Below are 12,624 nucleotides of genomic sequence, written 5' to 3'. Positions count from 1 at the left end.
ACTTGTACAACCTTGTACACAATTGTAAAACCTTGTACACACTTTTACAACCTTGTACACACTTGTACACCCTTGTACACACTTGTACAAAATTTTACATTCTTGTACATACTTGTACACCCTTGTACACACTTGTACAACCTTGTACAAACCTGTACACCCTTGTACACACTTGTACAAGCTTGTACACACTTGTACAAGCTTGTACACACTTGTACAAGCTTGTACACACTTGAACAAGCTTGTACACACTTGTACAAGCTTGTACACACTTGTACACCCTTGTACAAACTTGTGCACCCTTGAACACTTTTGTACACCCTTGTACACATTTGTACAACCTTGTACAAACTTAAACACACTTGTACAAACATGTACACACTTGAACAACCTTGTACACACTTGTACAACCTTGTACACACTTGTACAAGCTTGTACACACTTGTACAACCTTGTACACACTTGTACAACCTTGTACACACTTGTACAAGCTTGTACACACTTGTACAAGCTTGTACACACTTGTACAAGCTTGTACACACTTGTACAACCTTGTACACACTTGTACAACCTTTTACACAATTTTAAAACCTTGTACACACTTGTACATTCTTGTACAAACTTGTACTTACTTGTACAACCTTGTACAAACATGTACACACTTGAACAACCTTGTACACACTTGTACAACCTTGTACACACTTGTACAACCTCGTACACACTTGTACAACCTCGTACACACTTGTACAACCTCGTACACACTTGTACAACCTTGTACACACTTGTACAACCTTGTACACACTTGTACAACCTTGTACACACTTGTACAACCTTGTACACACTTGTACAACCTCGTACACACTTGTACAACCTTGTACACACTTGTACAACCTTGTACACAATTGTAAAACCTTGTACACACTTGTACAACCTTGTACACACTTGTACACCCTTGTATACACTTGTACAAAATTTTACATTCTTGTACATACTTGTACACCCTTGTACACACTTGTACAACCTTGTACAAACCTGTACACCCTTGTACACACTTGTACAAGCTTGTACACACTTGAACAAGCTTGTACACACTTGTACAAGCTTGTACACACTTGTACACCCTTGTACAAACTTGTGCACCCTTGTACAAACTTGTGCACCCTTGAACACTTTTGTACACCCTTGTACAAACTTAATCACACTTGTACAAACATGTACACACTTGAACACCCTTGTACACACTTGTACAACCTTGTACACACTTGTACAAGCTTGTATACACTTGTACAACCTTGTACACACTTGTACAACCTTGTACACACTTGTACAAGCTTGTACACACTTGTACAACCTTGTACACACTTGTACAACCTTGTACACACTTGTACAACCTTTTACACAATTGTAAAACCTTGTACACACTTGTACATTCTTGTACAAACTTGTACTTACTTGTACAACCTTGTACAAACTTGTACACACTTGTACAAACTTTTACATCCTTGTATACATTTGTACACCCTTGTACACACTTGTACAACCTTGTACAAACCTGTACACCCTTGTACACACTTGTACAAGCTTGTACACGATTGTACACCCTTGTACACACTTGTGCACCCTTGTACACACTTGTACACCCTTGTACACACATGTACAACCTTTTACAAACTTGTACACACTTGTACAAACTTGTACATTCTTGTACATACTTGTACACCCTTGTAAACACTTGTACAAAATTGTACAAACCTGTACACCCTTGTACACACTTGTACAAGCTTGTACACACTTGTACAAGCTTGTACACACTTGTACACCCTTGTACAAACTTGTGCACCCTTGTACACTTTTGTACACCCTTGTATACATTTGTACAAACTTGTACAAACTTGTACACACTTGTACAAACTTGTACACACTTGTACAAACTTGTACACCCTTGTACACACTTGTACAACCTTGTACACACTTGTACAACCTTGTACAAACCTGTACACCCTTGTACACACTTGTACAAGCTTGTACACGATTGTACACTCTTGTACACACTTGTGCAACCTTGTACACACTTGTACAACCTTGTACACACTTGTACAACCTTGTACACACTTGTTCAAGCTTGTACACACTTGTACAACCTTGTACACACTTGTACACCCTTGTACACACTTGTACAACCTTTTACAAACTTGTACACACTTGTACAAAATTGTACATTCTTGTACATACTTGTACACCCTTGTACACACTTGTACAACCTTGTACAAACCTGTACACCCTTGTACACACTTGTACAAGCTTGTACACACTTGTACAAGCTTGTACACACTTGTACAAGCTTGTACACACTTGTACACCCTTGTACAAACTTGTGCACCCTTGTACACTTTTGTACACCCTTGTACACATTTGTACAACCTTGTACAAACTTGTACACACTTGTACAAACTTGTACATACTTGTACAAACTTGTGTACACTTGTACAACCTTGTACACACTTGTACAACCTTGTACACACTTGTACAACCTTGTACACACTTGTACAACCTCGTACACACTTGTACAAGCTTGTACACACTTGTACACCCTTGTACAAACTTGTGCACCCTTGAACACTTTTGTACACCCTTGTACACATTTGTACAACCTTGTACAAACTTAAACACACTTGTACAAACATGTACACACTTGAACAACCTTGTACACACTTGTACAACCTTGTACACACTTGTACAAGCTTGTACACACTTGTACAACCTTGTACACACTTGTACAACCTTGTACACACTTGTACAAGCTTGTACACACTTGTACAAGCTTGTACACACTTGTACAAGCTTGTACACACTTGTACAACCTTGTACACACTTGTACAACCTTTTACACAATTTTAAAACCTTGTACACACTTGTACATTGTTGTACAAACTTGTACTTACTTGTACAACCTTGTACAAACATGTACACACTTGAACAACCTTGTACACACTTGTACAACCTTGTACACACTTGTACAACCTCGTACACACTTGTACAACCTTGTACACACTTGTACAACCTCGTACACACTTGTACAACCTTGTACACACTTGTACAACCTTGTACACACTTGTACAACCTTGTACACACTTGTACAACCTTGTACACACTTGTACAACCTCGTACACACTTGTACAACCTTGTACACACTTGTACAACCTTGTACACAATTGTAAAACCTTGTACACACTTGTACAACCTTGTACACACTTGTACACCCTTGTATACACTTGTACAAAATTTTACATTATTGTACATACTTGTACACCCTTGTACACACTTGTACAACCTTGTACAAACCTGTACACCCTTGTACACACTTGTACAAGCTTGTACACACTTGAACAAGCTTGTACACACTTGTACAAGCTTGTACACACTTGTACACCCTTGTACAAACTTGTGCACCCTTGTACAAACTTGTGCACCCTTGAACACTTTTGTACACCCTTGTACAAACTTAATCACACTTGTACAAACATGTACACACTTGAACACCCTTGTACACACTTGTACAACCTTGTACACACTTGTACAACCTCGTACACACTTGTACAACCTTGTACACACTTGTACAACCTTGTACACACTTGTACAACCTTGTACACAATTGTAAAACCTTGTACACACTTTTACAACCTTGTACACACTTGTACACCCTTGTACACACTTTTACAACCTTGTACACACTTGTACACCCTTGTACACACTTGTACAAAATTTTACATTCTCGTACATACTTGTACACCCTTGTACACACTTGTACAACCTTGTACAAACCTGTACACCCTTGTACACACTTGTACAAGCTTGTACACACTTGTACAAGCTTGTACACACTTGTACAAGCTTGTACACACTTGTACAAGCTTGTACACACTTGTACATTCTTGTACAAACTTGTGCACCCTTGAACACTTTTGTACACCCTTGTACACATTTGTACAACCTTGTACAAACTTAAACACCCTTGTACAAACATGTACACACTTGAACAACCTTGTACACACTTGTACAACCTCGTACACACTTGTACAACCTTGTACACACTTGTACAACCTTGTACACAATTGTAAAACCTTGTACACACTTTTACAACCTTGTACACACTTGTACACCCTTGTACACACTTGTACAAAATTTTACATTCTTGTACATACTTGTACACCCTTGTACACACTTGTACAACCTTGTACAAACCTGTACACCCTTGTACACACTTGTACAAGCTTGTACACACTTGTACAAGCTTGTACATACTTGTACAAGCTTGTACACACTTGTACATTCTTGTACAAACTTGTGCACCCTTGAACACTTTTGTACACCCTTGTACACATTTGTACAACCTTGTACAAACTTAAACACACTTGTACAAACATGTACACACTTGAACAACCTTGTACACACTTGTACAACCTTGTACACACTTGTACAACCTCGTACACACTTGTACAACCTTGTACACACTTGTACAACCTTGTACACACTTGTACAACCTTGTACACACTTGTACAACCTTGTACACACTTGTACAACCTCGTACACACTTGTACAACCTTGTACACACTTGTACAACCTTGTACACAATTGTAAAACCTTGTACACACTTGTACAACCTTGTACACACTTGTACACCCTTGTATACACTTGTACAAAATTTTACATTCTTGTACATACTTGTACATCCTTGTACACACTTGTACAACCTTGTACAAACCTGTACACCCTTGTACACACTTGTACAAGCTTGTACACACTTGAACAAGCTTGTACACACTTGTACAAGCTTGTACACACTTGTACATTCTTGTACAAACTTGTGCACCCTTGAACACTTTTGTACACCCTTGTACACATTTGTACAACCTTGTACAAACTTAAACACACTTGTACAAACATGTACACACTTGAACAACCTTGTACACACTTGTACAACCTTGTACACACTTGTACAACCTCGTACACACTTGTACAACCTTGTACACACTTGTACAACCTTGTACACACTTGTACAACCTTGTACACACTTGTACAACCTTGTACACACTTGTACAACCTCGTACACACTTGTACAACCTTGTACACACTTGTACAACCTTGTACACAATTGTAAAACCTTGTACACACTTGTACAACCTTGTACACACTTGTACACCCTTGTATACACTTGTACAAAATTTTACATTCTTGTACACACTTGTACAAGCTTGTACACGATTGTACACCCTTGTACACACTTGTGCACCCTTGTACAAGCTTGTACACGATTGTACACCCTTGTACACACTTGTGCACCCTTGTACACACTTGTACACCCTTGTACACACATGTACAACCTTTTACAAACTTGTACACACTTGTACAAACTTGTACATTCTTGTACATACTTGTACACCCTTGTAAACACTTGTACAAAATTGTACAAACCTGTACACCCTTGTACACACTTGTGCACCCTTGTACACTTTTGTACACCCTTGTATACATTTGTACAAACTTGTACAAACTTGTACACACTTGTACACACTTGTACAAACTTGTACACACTTGTACAAACTTGTACACCCTTGTACACACTTGTACAACCTTGTACACACTTGTACAACCTTGTACAAACCTGTACACCCTTGTACACACTTGTACAACCTTGTACAAACTTGTACACACTTGTACAAACTTGTACACACTTGTACAAACTTGTGTACACTTGTACAACCTTGTACACACTTGTACAACCTTGTACACACTTGTACAACCTTGTACACACTTGTACAACCTCGTACACACTTGTACAACCTTGTACACACTTGTACAACCTTGTACACAATTGTAAAACCTTGTACACACTTTTACAACCTTGTACACACTTGTACACCCTTGTACACACTTGTACAAAATTTTACATTCTTGTACATACTTGTACACCCTTGTACACACTTGTACAACCTTGTACAAACCTGTACACCCTTGTACACACTTGTACAAGCTTGTACACACTTGTACAAGCTTGTACACACTTGTACAAGCTTGTACACACTTGAACAAGCTTGTACACACTTGTACAAGCTTGTACACACTTGTACACCCTTGTACAAACTTGTGCACCCTTGAACACTTTTGTACACCCTTGTACACATTTGTACAACCTTGTACAAACTTAAACACACTTGTACAAACATGTACACACTTGAACAACCTTGTACACACTTGTACAACCTTGTACACACTTGTACAAGCTTGTACACACTTGTACAACCTTGTACACACTTGTACAACCTTGTACACACTTGTACAAGCTTGTACACACTTGTACAAGCTTGTACACACTTGTACAAGCTTGTACACACTTGTACAACCTTGTACACACTTGTACAACCTTTTACACAATTTTAAAACCTTGTACACACTTGTACATTCTTGTACAAACTTGTACTTACTTGTACAACCTTGTACAAACATGTACACACTTGAACAACCTTGTACACACTTGTACAACCTTGTACACACTTGTACAACCTCGTACACACTTGTACAACCTCGTACACACTTGTACAACCTCGTACACACTTGTACAACCTTGTACACACTTGTACAACCTTGTACACACTTGTACAACCTTGTACACACTTGTACAACCTTGTACACACTTGTACAACCTCGTACACACTTGTACAACCTTGTACACACTTGTACAACCTTGTACACAATTGTAAAACCTTGTACACACTTGTACAACCTTGTACACACTTGTACACCCTTGTATACACTTGTACAAAATTTTACATTCTTGTACATACTTGTACACCCTTGTACACACTTGTACAACCTTGTACAAACCTGTACACCCTTGTACACACTTGTACAAGCTTGTACACACTTGAACAAGCTTGTACACACTTGTACAAGCTTGTACACACTTGTACACCCTTGTACAAACTTGTGCACCCTTGTACAAACTTGTGCACCCTTGAACACTTTTGTACACCCTTGTACAAACTTAATCACACTTGTACAAACATGTACACACTTGAACACCCTTGTACACACTTGTACAACCTTGTACACACTTGTACAAGCTTGTATACACTTGTACAACCTTGTACACACTTGTACAACCTTGTACACACTTGTACAAGCTTGTACACACTTGTACAACCTTGTACACACTTGTACAACCTTGTACACACTTGTACAACCTTTTACACAATTGTAAAACCTTGTACACACTTGTACATTCTTGTACAAACTTGTACTTACTTGTACAACCTTGTACAAACTTGTACACACTTGTACAAACTTTTACATCCTTGTATACATTTGTACACCCTTGTACACACTTGTACAACCTTGTACAAACCTGTACACCCTTGTACACACTTGTACAAGCTTGTACACGATTGTACACCCTTGTACACACTTGTGCACCCTTGTACACACTTGTACACCCTTGTACACACATGTACAACCTTTTACAAACTTGTACACACTTGTACAAACTTGTACATTCTTGTACATACTTGTACACCCTTGTAAACACTTGTACAAAATTGTACAAACCTGTACACCCTTGTACACACTTGTACAAGCTTGTACACACTTGTACAAGCTTGTACACACTTGTACACCCTTGTACAAACTTGTGCACCCTTGTACACTTTTGTACACCCTTGTATACATTTGTACAAACTTGTACAAACTTGTACACACTTGTACAAACTTGTACACACTTGTACAAACTTGTACACCCTTGTACACACTTGTACAACCTTGTACACACTTGTACAACCTTGTACAAACCTGTACACCCTTGTACACACTTGTACAAGCTTGTACACGATTGTACACTCTTGTACACACTTGTGCAACCTTGTACACACTTGTACAACCTTGTACACACTTGTACAACCTTGTACACACTTGTTCAAGCTTGTACACACTTGTACAACCTTGTACACACTTGTACACCCTTGTACACACTTGTACAACCTTTTACAAACTTGTACACACTTGTACAAAATTGTACATTCTTGTACATACTTGTACACCCTTGTACACACTTGTACAACCTTGTACAAACCTGTACACCCTTGTACACACTTGTACAAGCTTGTACACACTTGTACAAGCTTGTACACACTTGTACAAGCTTGTACACACTTGTACACCCTTGTACAAACTTGTGCACCCTTGTACACTTTTGTACACCCTTGTACACATTTGTACAACCTTGTACAAACTTGTACACACTTGTACAAACTTGTACATACTTGTACAAACTTGTGTACACTTGTACAACCTTGTACACACTTGTACAACCTTGTACACACTTGTACAACCTTGTACACACTTGTACAACCTCGTACACACTTGTACAAGCTTGTACACACTTGTACACCCTTGTACAAACTTGTGCACCCTTGAACACTTTTGTACACCCTTGTACACATTTGTACAACCTTGTACAAACTTAAACACACTTGTACAAACATGTACACACTTGAACAACCTTGTACACACTTGTACAACCTTGTACACACTTGTACAAGCTTGTACACACTTGTACAACCTTGTACACACTTGTACAACCTTGTACACACTTGTACAAGCTTGTACACACTTGTACAAGCTTGTACACACTTGTACAAGCTTGTACACACTTGTACAACCTTGTACACACTTGTACAACCTTTTACACAATTTTAAAACCTTGTACACACTTGTACATTGTTGTACAAACTTGTACTTACTTGTACAACCTTGTACAAACATGTACACACTTGAACAACCTTGTACACACTTGTACAACCTTGTACACACTTGTACAACCTCGTACACACTTGTACAACCTTGTACACACTTGTACAACCTCGTACACACTTGTACAACCTTGTACACACTTGTACAACCTTGTACACACTTGTACAACCTTGTACACACTTGTACAACCTTGTACACACTTGTACAACCTCGTACACACTTGTACAACCTTGTACACACTTGTACAACCTTGTACACAATTGTAAAACCTTGTACACACTTGTACAACCTTGTACACACTTGTACACCCTTGTATACACTTGTACAAAATTTTACATTATTGTACATACTTGTACACCCTTGTACACACTTGTACAACCTTGTACAAACCTGTACACCCTTGTACACACTTGTACAAGCTTGTACACACTTGAACAAGCTTGTACACACTTGTACAAGCTTGTACACACTTGTACACCCTTGTACAAACTTGTGCACCCTTGTACAAACTTGTGCACCCTTGAACACTTTTGTACACCCTTGTACAAACTTAATCACACTTGTACAAACATGTACACACTTGAACACCCTTGTACACACTTGTACAACCTTGTACACACTTGTACAACCTCGTACACACTTGTACAACCTTGTACACACTTGTACAACCTTGTACACACTTGTACAACCTTGTACACAATTGTAAAACCTTGTACACACTTTTACAACCTTGTACACACTTGTACACCCTTGTACACACTTTTACAACCTTGTACACACTTGTACACCCTTGTACACACTTGTACAAAATTTTACATTCTCGTACATACTTGTACACCCTTGTACACACTTGTACAACCTTGTACAAACCTGTACACCCTTGTACACACTTGTACAAGCTTGTACACACTTGTACAAGCTTGTACACACTTGTACAAGCTTGTACACACTTGTACAAGCTTGTACACACTTGTACATTCTTGTACAAACTTGTGCACCCTTGAACACTTTTGTACACCCTTGTACACATTTGTACAACCTTGTACAAACTTAAACACCCTTGTACAAACATGTACACACTTGAACAACCTTGTACACACTTGTACAACCTCGTACACACTTGTACAACCTTGTACACACTTGTACAACCTTGTACACAATTGTAAAACCTTGTACACACTTTTACAACCTTGTACACACTTGTACACCCTTGTACACACTTGTACAAAATTTTACATTCTTGTACATACTTGTACACCCTTGTACACACTTGTACAACCTTGTACAAACCTGTACACCCTTGTACACACTTGTACAAGCTTGTACACACTTGTACAAGCTTGTACATACTTGTACAAGCTTGTACACACTTGTACATTCTTGTACAAACTTGTGCACCCTTGAACACTTTTGTACACCCTTGTACACATTTGTACAACCTTGTACAAACTTAAACACACTTGTACAAACATGTACACACTTGAACAACCTTGTACACACTTGTACAACCTTGTACACACTTGTACAACCTCGTACACACTTGTACAACCTTGTACACACTTGTACAACCTTGTACACACTTGTACAACCTTGTACACACTTGTACAACCTTGTACACACTTGTACAACCTCGTACACACTTGTACAACCTTGTACACACTTGTACAACCTTGTACACAATTGTAAAACCTTGTACACACTTGTACAACCTTGTACACACTTGTACACCCTTGTATACACTTGTACAAAATTTTACATTCTTGTACATACTTGTACATCCTTGTACACACTTGTACAACCTTGTACAAACCTGTACACCCTTGTACACACTTGTACAAGCTTGTACACACTTGAACAAGCTTGTACACACTTGTACAAGCTTGTACACACTTGTACATTCTTGTACAAACTTGTGCACCCTTGAACACTTTTGTACACCCTTGTACACATTTGTACAACCTTGTACAAACTTAAACACACTTGTACAAACATGTACACACTTGAACAACCTTGTACACACTTGTACAACCTTGTACACACTTGTACAACCTCGTACACACTTGTACAACCTTGTACACACTTGTACAACCTTGTACACACTTGTACAACCTTGTACACACTTGTACAACCTTGTACACACTTGTACAACCTCGTACACACTTGTACAACCTTGTACACACTTGTACAACCTTGTACACAATTGTAAAACCTTGTACACACTTGTACAACCTTGTACACACTTGTACACCCTTGTATACACTTGTACAAAATTTTACATTCTTGTACACACTTGTACAAGCTTGTACACGATTGTACACCCTTGTACACACTTGTGCACCCTTGTACACACTTGTACACCCTTGTACACACATGTACAACCTTTTACAAACTTGTACACACTTGTACAAACTTGTACATTCTTGTACATACTTGTACACCCTTGTAAACACTTGTACAAAATTGTACAAACCTGTACACCCTTGTACACACTTGTGCACCCTTGTACACTTTTGTACACCCTTGTATACATTTGTACAAACTTGTACAAACTTGTACACACTTGTACACACTTGTACAAACTTGTACACACTTGTACAAACTTGTACACCCTTGTACACACTTGTACAACCTTGTACACACTTGTACAACCTTGTACAAACCTGTACACCCTTGTACACACTTGTACAAGCTTGTACACGATTGTACACTCTTGTACACACTTGTGCAACCTTGTACACACTTGTACAACCTTGTACACACTTGTACAACCTTGTACACACTTGTTCAAGCTTGTACACACTTGTACAACCTTGTACACACTTGTACACCCTTGTACACACTTGTACAACCTTTTACAAACTTGTACACACTTGTACAAAATTGTACATTCTTGTACATACTTGTACACCCTTGTACACACTTGTACAACCTTGTACAAACCTGTACACCCTTGTACACACTTGTACAAGCTTGTACACACTTGTACAAGCTTGTACACACTTGTACACCCTTGTACAAACTTGTGCACCCTTGTACACACTTGTACAACCTTGTACAAACTTGTACACACTTGTACAAACTTGTACACACTTGTACAAACTTGTACACACTTGTGCAAACTTGTACACATTTGTACAAACTTGTGTACACTTGTACAACCTTGTACACACTTGTACAACCTTGTACAAACTTGTACAAACTTGTGTACACTTGTACAACCTTGTACACACTTGTACAACCTTGTACAAACTTGTACAAACTTGTGTACACTTGTACAACCTCGTACACACTTGTACAACCTTGTACACACTTGTACACCCTTGTACACACTTGTACAACCTTGTACACACTTGTACAACCTCGTACACACTTGTACAACCTCGTACACACTTGTACAACCTTGTACACACTTGTACAACCTTGTACACTTTTGTACACCCTTGTACACATTTGTACAACCTTGTACAAACTTGTACACACTTGTACAAACTTGTACACACTTGTACAAACTTGTGTACACTTGTACAACCTTGTACACACTTGTACAACCTTGTACACACTTGTACAACCTTGTACACACTTGTACAACCTCGTACACACTTGTACAACCTTGTACACACTTGTACAACCTTGTACACAATTGTAAAACCTTGTACACACTTTTACAACCTTGTACACACTTGTACACCCTTGTACACACTTGTACAAAATTTTACATTCTTGTACATACTTGTACACCCTTGTACACACTTGTACAACCTTGTACAAACCTGTACACCCTTGTACACACTTGTACAAGCTTGTACACACTTGTACAAGCTT

This window comes from Macrosteles quadrilineatus, unplaced genomic scaffold (genome assembly GCF_028750875.1).
Source record: "Macrosteles quadrilineatus isolate MER2022 unplaced genomic scaffold, UCM_ALF_1.0 Scaffold_42__1_contigs__length_1031511, whole genome shotgun sequence".
Classification (NCBI taxonomy): Eukaryota; Metazoa; Arthropoda; class Insecta; order Hemiptera; family Cicadellidae; genus Macrosteles; species Macrosteles quadrilineatus.
The sequence above is the reverse complement of the archived record's forward strand: the minus strand, read 5'-3'. Positions refer to the sequence as shown.